The 14,646-nt window shown below is 42.4% G+C and overlaps 1 protein-coding gene across 1 annotated transcript in view; it reads right to left on the bottom strand.

Annotated features, from left to right (window-relative positions):
* GIGYF2 (GRB10 interacting GYF protein 2) overlaps positions 1-14,646 on the bottom strand; it is a 162,584-nt gene that overhangs the window by 119,132 nt on the left and 28,806 nt on the right. The window lies entirely within an intron of this gene.

Genomic DNA, 14,646 nt, shown 5'->3' with positions numbered 1-14,646 from the left:
CCAGCCTCTCCGCCCCTCCTCCTCTTCCTCCTCACCGGGCAAGCAGCATGCCACCGGGCACTCAGCGAGCCCTAAGGTAAAGGTGAAGGTGGCGTTGAGAGAGAGTGGCCCAGGCAAATGTACCAACTCTGGCAGTGAAAGGTCAGCTGCCAACAGCTGCTGCCATTAGGGTCCCTGGGCCAGAACCTAGAGTAGAGGGCAGGCCCGGATTCCCCCCAACCCGCCACTGGGAGTGGAAGGCAGGCCCCTGTCAGGGGGCTCTCAAGCTTTCCAGACAACTGTACCCCTTTCAGGAGTCTGATTTGTCTTGCATATCACCAAGTTACACCTCACTTAAAACCTACTTGCTTAAAAAAAAAAAAAAAAAAAAAATCACACAAAAATACTAGCGTCACAGCACACTATTACTGAAAAAATGCTTACTTTCTCATTTTTACCATATAATTATAAATTAATTGGAATATAAATATTGTACTTACATTTCAGTGCATAGTATATAGAGCAGTATAAACAAGTCATTGTCCATATGAAATTTTAGTTTGTACTGACTTCACTAGTGCTTTTTATGTAACCTGTTATAAAACTAGGCAAATAGCTAGCTGAGCTGATATACCGCGCAGAAGACCTCTGCATATGCACAGGGGTACACATACCCCAGGTTGAGAACCACTGAACTAGAGTATATCTTTTAGAAAAACATCCAACCTTGATTTAAAAGTTACCAGTGATAGCAAGCATTGAGGTGGTTCTCCAAGTTGTTCCAATGATTAATTACTTTCACTGCGAAAAATCTGTATCGTAGTTTTAATTTGAATTTACCTAGCTTCAACTTCCAGCCAGTGGATCTTGTTATACCTCTGTCTGCTAGATTACAGATCTCTTATTTTGTTCCCCATTTAGGTACTTATATACTGATCAAGTCACCCTTAACTTTTTATTTAAAACTGAATAGATTATGCTCCCTGAGTCTCATTAATAAGGCCTGTTTTACAATCCTTTTATCATTCTCATGGCTCTTCTCAGAACACTCTCCAATTTACCAACATCCTTCTTGAAACGTGGAAAACAAAACTGGACACTGTCCCAACAGCAGTTGCACCAGTGCCAAATAGAGGTAAAGTACTTCCCTACTTCTACTCAAGATTCCCATTTATATATCCAAGGATGAAATTTATCCTTTTGGCCACGGCACGACACTTCAAATTCATGTTCAGCTGACTATCCACCATGACCCTCCCCTTTGTTTATGCTTTAATTTTTAACTTATTGGAGAGAGACACAGCACCATATTGGTGCCTAGATGTATTTTAAACATTTGAAGAAGTAAATAGGTAGGTTTAGAGACCTCACTCTGATCAACAGCACGTGGAGATCTAGCGCATATAAGTTGACCATTTAAGAGTCTAGCTATCAACATTGTGGATCCAAGAAAGGCTCAATGGTAATTTGTGCATCTGTTGGGATACCAGGTCTCAAGACTCTTAAGGTCCCCAGCACGTGCACCGGTAAGTATGTAGGATTTAAAACTCAGGAAGGAGCTCAGCAGTAGCAGGAGCACTCCTCAATTGCTCAGGTTGATTATGGGGTAGGGAGTCCCCCAACCTGGATCCCACTGCGACCTCATGACCACTTCAATGAGGTGTTTCTTGAGGTGGAGAGCTTGGCGTTCCCAGGTTCAAGCCGGGAATGAGAGGCAGATACTGCACCTGGACGTGATGTGGGCTTCCCCCAAGCAGTACAAACAGTGTTGGTGCTTGTTGCTGAGCGAAAAAGAGAGAGGGCAGGAAGCGCATACCTTGAACTCCAGCATCTTTGGCATAATCCAGTGCCCAGACATGGATTTGGGGGGGGGAGGGAACTGGGAGAATGGTTTAGCAGGAAGCCACCAGGGCAGTGTCCCAAAATCCTTAATCCTATAAAAATTCCTACAAAAAACAGTAAAATCCGAACTATGTACAAGAATAAAAACAGTTTTTCTGGAAAGTACGTCACCAAGGACAAGAGAAAAGCAGAAGCTCTGACTCGGACCACGTGGCAGTGAGACGGAACTGAAAACACAGTCAGTCCACCCTGCCCTTTATCGCCTCAGGCGAAACCATAAGGCGATGCAAGGGCACATGCACAGACCAACAGACACTACTACGTTGAAAAGCTCTGGCTCCTGCTGCATGGCACATGTGCGTTATCCTCAGTGGAATACAATAAGGACCATCACTCAAAGAAGAATTAAGGTTGCACAGGCAACCTTAATTCGACTGCTTGGCTTTGCCACTTTAATGTAGGAGGACTTTTTTAATTCAATTTCCTAATGATTTAAAAAAGCCAATTGAAAAGCAGAAATTCCATCATGTGGAAGCATACTGACTTCCATGTAGGGTGCCAGCACAGTTAGAATATTTAGATCCATTGCATGGACCACTACTATTAGAGATAATGGAGTAACTGGTAGCAACAGCAGACTTAGGTAAACCAGACACTAGATGGGGAGAAAGACACTAGATGTATGTTTACACTGCATTGTAAACCTGCACCTGTAGGATGTGGGCTCAGTATTTTCAAGACCACACTTGAGCATCCACACTGCATTGTAAACTTGAGGTTCCAATTGCTGGACCCGGGGTCTCAGAGCCATGCAAACTATCCATACTGCACTACACAGACCTTCTGTTTCGGATCTGTGGCTTGAGGTGCGTCCATACTGCAAAATGACATGACATGGACATGAGTCACAGTGGGACTCAGACTCTGAACAACTCCTAGCAGGGGACTAGGAGCAGCTCCCTGAGCGTTTGCTGACCCAATTCAGACTAATATGTGTGTGGATGAAAGGCGGGGTTGGGCTCAATCCTGAGCTTAGTGTGCAATGTAGACATATCCTAAGTGGGTTTCACAGCTAGACAGCAAAGGCATGTTTCAACTCAGGAATCCTGAATTCTATTCCTGATTCTGGAAGGGACTAAGGTATAATGGTTACAGACCATTTTATCTTCTCACTCATAGCATGTCAGTTAGCAAGTTGCCCCCGGCCTGCCCCCTTTTGCTCCTGCACCCCAATCAGCTATTCCTATCCCTATACCACCCTGCTCCTTTTCCCATCAAAGAGTACACTCCATTCCATCTCCTCACCCTTCTGACTCAGGGTGCTGCTTCCTCCTTGTCCATATTGCCCAAGAGCCAGCAAGAGCATCACAGAGAGAACAGGAGAAAGTCATTTTCAGTTTTGCTTCCTGGCACCCACATGGCCTCCCTCCCCCACCCCACCCCACCAGCAGAAGGAGCAGTTTCAGGGAAAGTCCTGCTCCATGAAGGGGCTGACAAACAAGCTGCTAACAACAGTTTTCAGAGGTTTGTAAATCAGCCAAATTGTGTGTATTTTCCTAGGGACAGCAAAAGAAACTTCTCTGATCCCCAAGACACTCTCCCTGCCAGATTCTGAAATCTTGCTCTAAAGCATGGACATGCTATGCTTCTCTATGAAACTACTATACAAATTTAACACTGGGAAAATGTATTTTTCCTTCAGCCTTTTCTGAGAATGAGAATTGTTTTTGCTGAAAATTTTCCAAAAAATAAATTTACCCCAAGACAGACAACTGGCATGGAAAATTTCAGCCCGAACAGTTAAAGTTTGGAAATTAAAAGCAACTGAAAAGCAGGGTCTTATAATGGAAAATGTTAGGCAACCTTACTATAAACACAGCAATTGTAGGCTGCCAGCTTTGCTTAAAATAGTGACTAACAATACATCATTAGATCAGACATATGCCAAACCAACTCAGGTACTTTGTTTCCTTTGAGAACGTCTTCCCAGGTTTTTTCACACTGACAGAGTGACTTAGCCTCTGGAAGACATTTCTAATCTAACATGCTCTTTCTGGGACCTCAAAACTTAAAGGAAACATCTTTGAGCAGAGCTTGCAGTAGATGTTTTATGGTTTATCTAACTTCCCCCAAGCTCTATGTACCCTTAACACACAAGCACTTACAGTCTCTACCGACAGACATTTTGTGATTGAATTTTGGCCATTACTTGAAGCAATCTTCAACACCAAAAAAATAAGAGGACCAAAACACACTAAGTAGTAAGAAGCTTGATTAAAAAAAAAAGTAATCTAAGAAAAATAAGAGTGCTTCGGAAGAAAAACTTTTACAAGAAAATTTCAATGTTGGCAGTGGTTTGATGCTTCAAAAACTTGTTTTATTTGTTAGAGAAACTAAATGGCTACATTAAACATCTGAAAACTAAAACTGTCTAGGAAGAAAGGAAACAAAATAAGCAGAAAAGGGACAAATGAAGTTTCTTGACCACCTGCAGATAAAGAGAACTGATGACTATAGGCAATTCAGACTTAGTCCATCATGACACAGTGTAAGAGTTTGGAATTTTAGATGAAAGAATTTCAATAATACACTATGCACTAGGTTGGAGCACAAGATTCAGGAGCTGCAGCTATCCTACTGTTTACCATTGGAGAAAAATCTCTTAGCTGCAAAAGCTCTGTATAAGTAGTCCAAAATCAGCCTGTAAGGTAGCAAAAAGTCAGTGAGTGACGAGAAGAAAATAAGAGAATAGTCTTGTGCAATTAATGACCTGTTCATTGGTACCAACTATACACACTGTTTTTCAAAGCATTCATTACATGTGCAAAAGGCTTCAATGAAAATATCAGATTTTCTGTTAACTTGGGGGCCCATCCATTTGACAGAAATACTGAACTCAGTTTAAGCAGATGAACTGAAGTTGTGAAGTTCTAAGTGCCTGTCCTGTGTTTGACTGCATTGCTAATCTGGACTTTGTTATATGAAGTTTAACTGGAGAAAGTTTCATCCATTCTACACTTGTCAGGATAAGGGATAATTACTTGTAGTTCTACCTCTCTGAAGATACATTGCATCTCTCTTTCAAAATTCTGTGCCTTATAGCTCCATTGGTAAAATGGTGCTAATGCTTCATTTCCTCCAGCCTTTGTCTTGTCTATTTAATTTGGAAACCCTTTGGAGCACAAACTGGTCTCCTCTACATTTGTGGATGGTCTACCACAATGGAGCCACAATCTTTGTTTGGGTCTCTCAGTGCTAACGTAATACAAAATAATGAAAATTTTATTACTGCAACAGGCAGCAAAAAAGGCCAATGCAAAAATAATTTTTATTTCTCCCCACTCCCCAAAGATTCCTCCCAAACACATCAGACTTTACTCTCAATAGCCAATAGGATGGAGCAAGAAACTTTGAACTCCCTTATTCTACAAGCCGGTTTTGCAGAGTTGAGAGAAAGCAGGATTCCTTCCTAGAGACCTAATCCGAACAAGAATGATCTTTAAGTATAAGGAGTGAGACCTATATGGCTGTTATACATTGTCTGTGGTGGAAACAATCCTATCTCAGAACACATGATCTCGGACAAGTTCATAAAAGTACCTAGTAATATGCAACGTAAGGTGGGTCACTTCAGCCTGAAGCTAGCTCACTAGAAGCTAAAGTCACTGTCACCAAGAAAATTAGTTTCCATGTAAAACAAGAGCTCACAATTCGGGCAAATAGTTTGAGGGGGGAGCAGAGGGGAGGCGGTGTGCACAGCCCTTTATGATCTTTACCAGTGGTCAGAGCACTTGCCTGGGATGCAGGAAACGCAGATTTCAATCCCCATTCTGGAGCAGGGACTTGAATTCAGGTCTCCCTTCTGCCAGGTGACTGCCCTAATCACTGGGCTATAGGCTATTAATGTCTCAATCTTTCCTGTCGAAGATGTTCGATTTTGTATAAGTACTTAAATATTCATTGGGCCAAAAAAAGAGTGAGACTGATTCAGAAGAGGGATTTGAATTCACAACCGTTAGCTCTAATGAACCATGACAGACCACTTACTCGAGGCCACCTAACCAGGTGGAAGAGGTGGATGAGGCTTTTTTTTAAACAATTAACAAAATCATCCAAAGCCCAAGATTTGGTGGTGATGGGGGACTTCAACTATCCAGATATATGTTGGGAAAATAACACAGCAGGGCACAGACTATCCAATAAGTTCTTGGACTGCATTGCTGACAACTTTTTATTTCAGAAGGTTGAAAAAGCTACAAGGGGGGAAGCTGTTCTAGATTTGATTTTAACAAATAGGGAGGAACTCATTGAGAATTTGAAAGTGGAAGGCAGCTTGGGTGAAAGTGATCATGAAATCAGAGAGTTCATAATTCTAAGGAAGGGTAGAAGGGAGTACAGCAAAATAGAAACAATGGATTTCAGGAAGGCGGATTTTGGTAAGCTTAGAGAGCTGATAGGTAAGGTCCCATGGGAATCAAGACTGAGGGGAAAAACAACTCAGGAGAGTTGGCAGTATTTCAAAGGGACACTATTAAGGGCCCAAAAGCAAGCTATTCCACTGGGTAGGAAAGATAGAAAATGTGGCAAAAGACCACCTTGGCTTAACCACGAGATCTTGCAGGATCTAAAAAATAAAAAGGAGTCATATAAAAAATGGAAACTAGGACAAATTACAAAGGATGAATATAGGCAAACAACACAGGAATGCAGGGGCAAGATTAGAAAGGCAAAGGCACAAAATGAGCTCAAACTAGCTACAGGAATAAAGGGAAACAAGAAGACTTTTTATCAATACATTAGCAGCAAGAGGAAGACCAAGGACAGGGTAGACCCACTGCTCAGTGAGGAGGGAGAAACAGTAACAGGAAACTTGGAAATGGCAGAGATACTCAATGAGTTGTTTCGGTCTTCACCGAGAAGTCTGAAGGAATGCCTAACATAGTGAATGCTAATGGGAAGAGGGTAGGTATGGAAGTTAAAAATCACTTAGAGAAGTTAGATGCCTGCAAGTCAACAGGGCCTGATGAAATGCATCCTAGAATACTCAAGGAGCTAATAGAGGAGGTATCTGAGCCTCTAGCTATCATCTTTGGAAAATCATGGGAGACAGGAGAGATTCCAAAAGACTGGAAAAGGGAAAATATAGTGCCCATCTATAAAAAGGGAAATAAAAACAACCCAGGAAACTACAGACCAGTTAGTTTAACTTCTGTGCCAGGGAAGATAATGGAGCAAGTAATTAAGGAAATCATCTGCAAACACTTGGAAGGTGGTAAGGTGATAGGGAACAACCAGCATGGATTTGCAAAGAACAAATCATGTCAAACCAATCTGATAGCTTTCTTTGATAGGATGACGAGTCTTGTGGATAAGGGAGAAGCTGTGGATGTGGTATACCTAGACTTTAGTAAGGCATTTGATATGGCCTCACATGATATTCTTATCAATAAACTAGGCAAATACAACTTAGATGGGGCTACTATAAGGTGGGTGCATAACTGGCTGGATAACCGTACTCAGAGAGTAGTTATTAATGGTTCCCAATCCTGCTGGAAAGGTATAACAAGTGGGGTTCCGCAGGGGTCTGTTTTGGGACCGGCTCTGTTCAATATCTTCATCAACGACTTAGATATTGGCATAGAAAGTACGCTTATTAAGTTTGCAGATGATACCAAAGTGGGAGGGATTGCAACTGCTTTGGAGGATAGGGTCATAATTCAAAATGATCTGGACAAATTGGAGAAATGGTCTGAGGTAAACAGGATGAAGTTTAACAAAGACAAATGCAAAGTGCTCCACTTAGGAAGGAACAATCAGTTTCACACATACAGAATGGGAAGAGACTGTCTAGGAAGGAGTACGGCAGAAAGGGATCTAGGGGTTATAGTGGACCACAAGCTAAATATGAGTCAACAGTGTGATGTTGTTACAAAAAAAGCAAACGTGATTCTGGGATGCATTAACAGGTGTCTTGCTGACAACACACAAGTAGTCATTCTTCCGCTCTACTCTGCGCTGGTTAGGCCTCAACTGGAATACTGTGTCCAGTTCTGGGCACCGCATTTCAAGAAAAATGTGGAGAAATTGGAGAGGGTACAGAGAAGAGCAACAAGTATGATGAAAGGTCTAGAGAACATGACTTATGAAGGAAGGCTGAAAGAATTGGGTTTGTTTAGTTTGGAAAAGAGACGACTGAGAGGGGACATGATAGCAGTTTTCAGGTATCTAAAAGAGTGTCATAAGGAGGAGGGAGAAAACTTGTTCATCTTAGCTCTAAGGATAGAACAAGAAGCAATTGGCTTAAACTGAAGCAAGGGAGGTTTAGGTTGAACATTAGGAAAAAGTTCCTGTCAGGGTGGTTAAACACTAGGGAGGTTGTGGAATCTCCATCTCTGGAGATATTTAAGAGTAGCTTAGATAAATGTCTATCAGAGATGGTCTAGACAGTATTTGGTCCCGCCATGAGGGCAGGGGACTGGACTCGAAATCTCTCAAGGTCCGTTCCAGCCCTAGAATCTATGAATCAAGGCAACAAGGGGCCCTGGGGGTAAAGAGCTCAGTCTGCTTCTGACAGGGCGGTCCTGGCAAGCTACAGAACATGACTCGGCTGGCTATCCACTCTGGAACCCTTAAAAAAAAAAAAAAAAATCTTCAATTTTGATCCTTTATGAGACAGAGCTTAGGACCCACTCCTTCTGCTGCTTTTGTCAGGGCAGATGTCTACCAGGTTCCCTTGAAGCCAGCTATTGAGATGAAAACTTACTTTCTCGTAGAAGGGAGCACAGGAACAGAACAGACTCAAGAGAACATGTTGGCCTTCAACTAGAAGTGGTCCACATATTCCTCAGATCCCCTTATTTTTCCAGATCTCTTGGTAAGATCTTGCAGCAAAGTAGACCTACTGACATCCACCCCAAAGCATCCACTCCAGCTATCACATAAACCACACCAAAAAGCCACCCCAGAGCTGATGTTAGAATAGGTTCATGCTTTAAACTCAGTGTCTGAGAAGGAACCTTACCTGGAACTTTTACCAGAGCTCAATCTGCCCTTTGCTCATGAAAAGCTCGCAGAAAGATTGCAATTATGGGCTAGTAAAACCCTTTGTCCAAAGGAATCCCAGCACCAAAGCTCAGGATCTTGGGGAGCAATAATGTGTTTGTGGTAGTGCTAACCCTCAAGACCTCATGTGAGGATTGAGAAACAAGTCCACATTCTCTAGAAATAAATGTTTGTTTCTCAATTGTTTTTCTAGACTTGGGCTTTGATGTGAAGTGTCTGCCACAACTTCAACTGGTCAAATATATGGTGCAAGAACATGGCAATTCTACTGGATGATAGCTGCTAGTTCAGGTAACTCATCTGTGCATTCCTCCTGAGCATTCTTCCTCCTAAGAGGTCAAGGCAGTGGACAAAATCCTGAACAGGTACAAGTGTCTCTGCATGCAAATTAATTCCAAAGTACAAAACAGAGATGAAGAGACAATTAAATGAGTCAGGACACTAAGCCACAAAACACAGTGTCCAATAGAATGATCTCAGGTAAGGAACCAAAGTTCCTTTGAAATCTCTGGGAACAAACTTTACCAGGTCTCCTGTGCCAGAAGCCAAAATTGCTGTGGTGTCCACAAATAAGACTATAAAGACTGAGTCTGGCTAAAAGGTAGGGAAGAACAGAAAAACAACACAAAGAAAGACAGATGATGAGAGGACTGAAAAGCCAGAGGGTAAATAGAGAGCCAGAGGTCTTGCAGAGAGCTCCACTGCTGACTACCATCAAGAAGGAACTGATTGTAAGGTTCAAAAGATGGCAGGCATCTACATGTACATGGAGAGCTGGCACAAAATCAAGATTGCTACAACTAGCCTTAAGAACCAACAACTTTAGAACAGGGGTTCTCAAATTTTTTTCACAGTTTGGGCCACATCCTAATAGAGATTATCCTGTGGACCACTGGCTCTGTCATTCATGGTTGTGCAGCCCACCTCCCCCCCACCCCACCCCGCACTGTTCACATGTGTATCTATATGAACTACAGTAGGAAGCAAGCAAGCAACTTCCTAACATTTTGCATGTAAGCAAGTAAACTTTCATCTTTTAATCAAGTTAATAGCTAGAGACAGGAGGACAGTCAGCATCACATGACCAGCCAACTCTTCATAGACCACAGACTGGGAACCTCCACTTTACAGCTTGGGGTACTCCATTTGTCTCACGGGAAGGAGCCCAGAACCAAAGAGTGAAAAATCATAAAAGGCTGTTTTGTTTTTAGAGAAAGACTGTCACTGAATCCTTGGGGGATTACTCATGATCATCTCCTCTGCAGATCGGATCAAAAACTAGGTACTCTTCTTCCCTGTGAGATGTAAAGCCAAGGGCACTGCATTGTTACAAATACACCATTCTCACAGGCAAACAGCTTCCTACTGTAAGAGGGAGGCCAAGAGCCTTCTTGACAGTTTAAGTAATACATTCCCTCTGTGACATCTGAGAATTTGTATTATCTGGATGGAGATGAATGATGAATACCTTGAGAGCCAAATTTTGAAAACCTGAGCTCCAAGAGATTTATTTGTGAAGTCAATCTTCTTTGGCTTCCAAGGACATGAGCACAAGGACCACTTTTACCACCAGAGAGGGAAATTGAGGTAATAATGGCATCCCTTTGAATCTCTACCACAACTCAATAGTGAGTACTTGGGGAAGTAGTAAAACCATCAAGACCCAGGCAGCAGGTCTGTATTACAATTGGCTCCGTTTAGCAGGGGATCTGCAGGGCTCTGACACCAATTGTATAGACATCTCTAACATGAGAGTTGACCTCACCATATAAGACCCACTCAGGAGAAGAATAATTGAAAAAGAATGATTTTGCCTGACTTTGAAAAGTATCCTCTCCAAGGCCTCATTCAACAACCTCTAAGACTGAGTGTCATAGCTAGAAAAGTTGGAAGAAAACGTCCTCAAAATCTAAAAAGTGGGACAATTATTGTTGTTTTAGCAGGCACAGAAACTAAGGCAGAGGTACTGTTAAGGAGAACAGTGAGCACAGTGCCTTCAAGATGACATAGAACTAAATATGGAGGTCACTCACCTGTAACCAGTGTTCTTCAAGATGGACTCTGCATAGTCACACTTACGGGATGTGCCTCAGGTCCAGCTCTGACTGTGGAACTTTTTGATAGCAGTGCCCGTTGGAGCGTTTTCATGCCCCCTCCTGTCCCTCCCCTCACTGTTCCTGAATGTTCTGAGGGCGAGGCTATAAAAGGGGATGTGGCACTCTGGCCGCCTCAGATCCTTCAAGTGCCTCCTCCAAGTCCCACTTTGGTTGTAATTAGGACTCTGAGGAAGAGAGAAAGGTGGGCAGGATGTGTGAATATATCTCAAAGACCTCTGGCTAAGGTGAGTAACCTCCATTTCTTCTTTGAGTGTCCTCTGCATATTCCCACTCATGAGGGTAGTTTGACAAGCAATACTGCCCTTTGAGGAAGGTGGGACATGGAATCCTAATTAAATAGGGTACTGCCCTGCCAAACTGTGCAACAGCTCTGGATGCTAAGTCTAAAGAATAGTGTTTTGTAAACATATGCAGGGAGCGCCACATTGTAGCCCTACAGACCTCTGTAAAAGTAAGATGTCTAAGGCATGGCATTGAAGCTGCCTTGGCGCTCAAAAATTGTGACCTAATTTCCTTAGGGACAAGGACTGACACTAAAGCGTAGGCCTCATGACTGCAGAGCCTAACCTATTTTGATAGTGTCTAAGATGTGACTGCTTTGAATTTTTTGCTGTCAGCATAGGAAATCAACAGATATGGTGATTTCCTGAATTGGGTCCTATTTAAAATAAGCTAAAGCCCTTTTTGTATCTAACGCATGAAACATTTTCTCCTGAACGAGAGAGAGATCTTGGAAAGAACATTGCCAGGTTAACTGATTAACGTGACGTTAGGTCACCACTTTAGGCAGGAACTTGGGATGGGGATGTAGCACAACTCTGTCCTTATGTAAAACAGTAAATAGTGGGTCTGTAGTTCACTCACTCTTCTAGCAGATGTTTAACTGAGAGGTGAAATAAAGGGCATTCTGCTATTGGCCCAAATGGAGGCTTCATTATCTATGTGAGGAATTTGTAGAGGTCTCCACGCAACAGAAGAATTTAACTCCTGGGGAATGGTAATTCTTTCATAAATCTCAACTCGTGTGTGTGTGTGTGAATACTGACTTGTTACTGGCATAACCTCTCGCTTATAGATGTAGCTACTAGATTAACCTTCACTGATGGGCAAGAAACCTGAAAGTTTCATCTGTGGCAAATATTCTAATATATGCTGAACTGGAGCCATGGTTGGGGTTACATTATTACTGTTTGCCCAAACAAATCTCTTCCATTTGAGGTTAACGACACTTACAAGTTGATTCTTTCCTACAGTTAATTAGGTTTCCTACAGTTAATTAGGACATGTATATCTAGAAAGCAAGACTGCTCCAACTCTATCAAAGCCCTACAGCCCTGGTCTTCAGACATTCTGTTTTGTTAATTCAACAGATCTGGAGTAAGAGGGAGAGACTGGTAAACTCCTTTTGATAGCCAAAGGTGTTCTGGGAACCACTTATCTCAGCCATGCCAGAAGCACCAAATTTATTTTAGTTCTTTGGTTTTTGCCCTTTTTTTTTTTATTAATTTAAATTTTATTTTATTTTTTAAACCACCATTCCCCCGCCCCCGTGGATTAGGAAAAGTGAGAGGAAGGCATACAGGAAAACCTGCCTTCATCTTATGAGGAATGCATCCAAAAGGATTGGTTGTCACTTTTTTCTCTCAAGCAAAACCTGGCTCATTTTGCCTAACTGGAAAGAGATCTCTACCCTGACACGCATGATCTTCAACTCATGGGGTATCGTCACCTCTAACAACCACCCATGGAGTTCTGTTGTGTCTGCTCAACTGATTCGCAAGACATGTCTTTCTCTGCTAGATGATGTACTACTACAGGGTAGAACTTGTGCTGTATGCTTCATTGCCACAGACCTACTGCTTCCCTCTATAGCTGCGCTGAGTGAGCTCCTTCCTGCTTGTTTATATAGTATATTGCCCTGGTCCGTCCATGTCAACATGCACTACCTTCTGACATGAGGAAGAAGAGCTCTGAGAGCCCAACATATTGCTCTGATTTTTAGCACACTGATGTGCATTTTCTTTTCATAGGCATTCCCGTAGTGGCGCACACACTGTTAAAGTGAACTCCTCAGCCCACGTTGAATGTGACAGGTTATTGTTGCTGATGGTGCTGGAGGGCTGAAAGCCACTCCTTTCATAACACAGACTCTGAGTCCACTATGACAGAGACTGGAACACATTCTTTGTCAGCCAGTACCGGAGAGACTCTTTTTAAGCTGGGTGTGAAGTGTAAGGCACAGCTGAGTCTATGAAGTCAATTAGTCTGAGAAAGAGGAGGACTTTTGGCACAGAAGTTGGTGTAGCAATGGCACGGTTCATTTAATCTTTTCAAACATTTCTTCAGGCAAAGAAGCACTGCAGAATGAGTCCAATATCACCCCTATGAAGGTGATCCTATGTGAGAGTCTCAATAATGATTTCTCCCAGTTTATCCTTAGGCATAACTTCTTGAACAAGGAGCATATTTAAGATATAGCTCTGGATGCATTTTCTTCTGATAATGCTGATTAGCCAAATCATGTACAGATATAAGTGCACTTTGTAAAAACCCTGGGTGCAGCAGAAAGGCCAAAGGGAAGAACTCTTAACTGGAAGTCATCCCCTCCTACTAGGAAACCAAGATACATGGGTGTGCTGGTCTGATTGAGATATGGAAATGTGTACCCTTTAGGACAAGAGCTACAAACTAATCGACCTTTTCCATCTCTGCTTTCTAATTTTGGATTCAAGTTTTGGCTCTCTTCTTGAGTCCTGCAGATTTCCTGAAGCTTTAAACCATAGACAGTACCTTTTGCAGAGATTTTTGCTGTTTCTCACCAGAAGCATCATGGGGCAGATGCTGGTCTGTGCTCCCAAGGATTTGAGAGATATGCCGGATCTGAAAAACTTGGCTGTCAGACCTCCTGCAGAAGCAGAGCTTGTGGTCTATTCTGATGTTTGTCCAAGCCTTCAGGGGCAAAGAACTGCAGATAGATCACTTTCTTGAGTGAGTGTGTCCTTCCTGGAGGCAAGCTAAGCATCTTGTATTAGGTTCAAATGCCAGAAAAACAGTGGGACAAGAGGCCTCTTGATCTTTGGATCCACCACTGGATCCTAATCACTGAACCAACACTCTAAACTACTAGTTAGAAAAAAAATTAACGTTAAAATTTAACTATTTACACTAAGATCTAATCTATTATGAATGCTAAAAGTGCGTAGAAGGCATTGGTCTAAGCCAAGGATCCAGGCCAAGGGCCGAGAGCAGTTACTGATTTGTGAGCATGGCAGCTGGAAGAGAAATTGCCAGAACAACATGCCCTCTTTTACAGCCTTACCCTCAGTACATTCAGGAACAGTAAAGGGAGGGCCAGGAGGAAGAGCAGATGTGTTTCCACAGGCACTGCTATTGAAAAGTTCCACCATCAGAACTGCATCTCATGAGCACAAATAGGCAGAGGACACTCGAAGAATCAGCAGTCATGCAATCACCAAAATGGTAAATTAGCATTAAAACTTTTACATTTTTCTTGTAACTGCTGTCCTACTGATCTGAAAATTCTGTGAACTCAGAGACAGGATCCTACAAAAAGCTACATAAATCTCAGAATCATTTCTTGGAAGCTTCTGATAATTTTGGATTACCAGCTCAACTAGGGAATGCT

The sequence above is a fragment of the Terrapene carolina genome, unplaced genomic scaffold (assembly GCF_002925995.2).
Source record: "Terrapene carolina triunguis isolate 2854851 unplaced genomic scaffold, T_m_triunguis-2.0 Scaffold88, whole genome shotgun sequence".
Taxonomy (NCBI): domain Eukaryota; kingdom Metazoa; phylum Chordata; order Testudines; family Emydidae; genus Terrapene; species Terrapene triunguis.
This window is presented reverse-complemented; position numbering and strand designations above follow the sequence as displayed.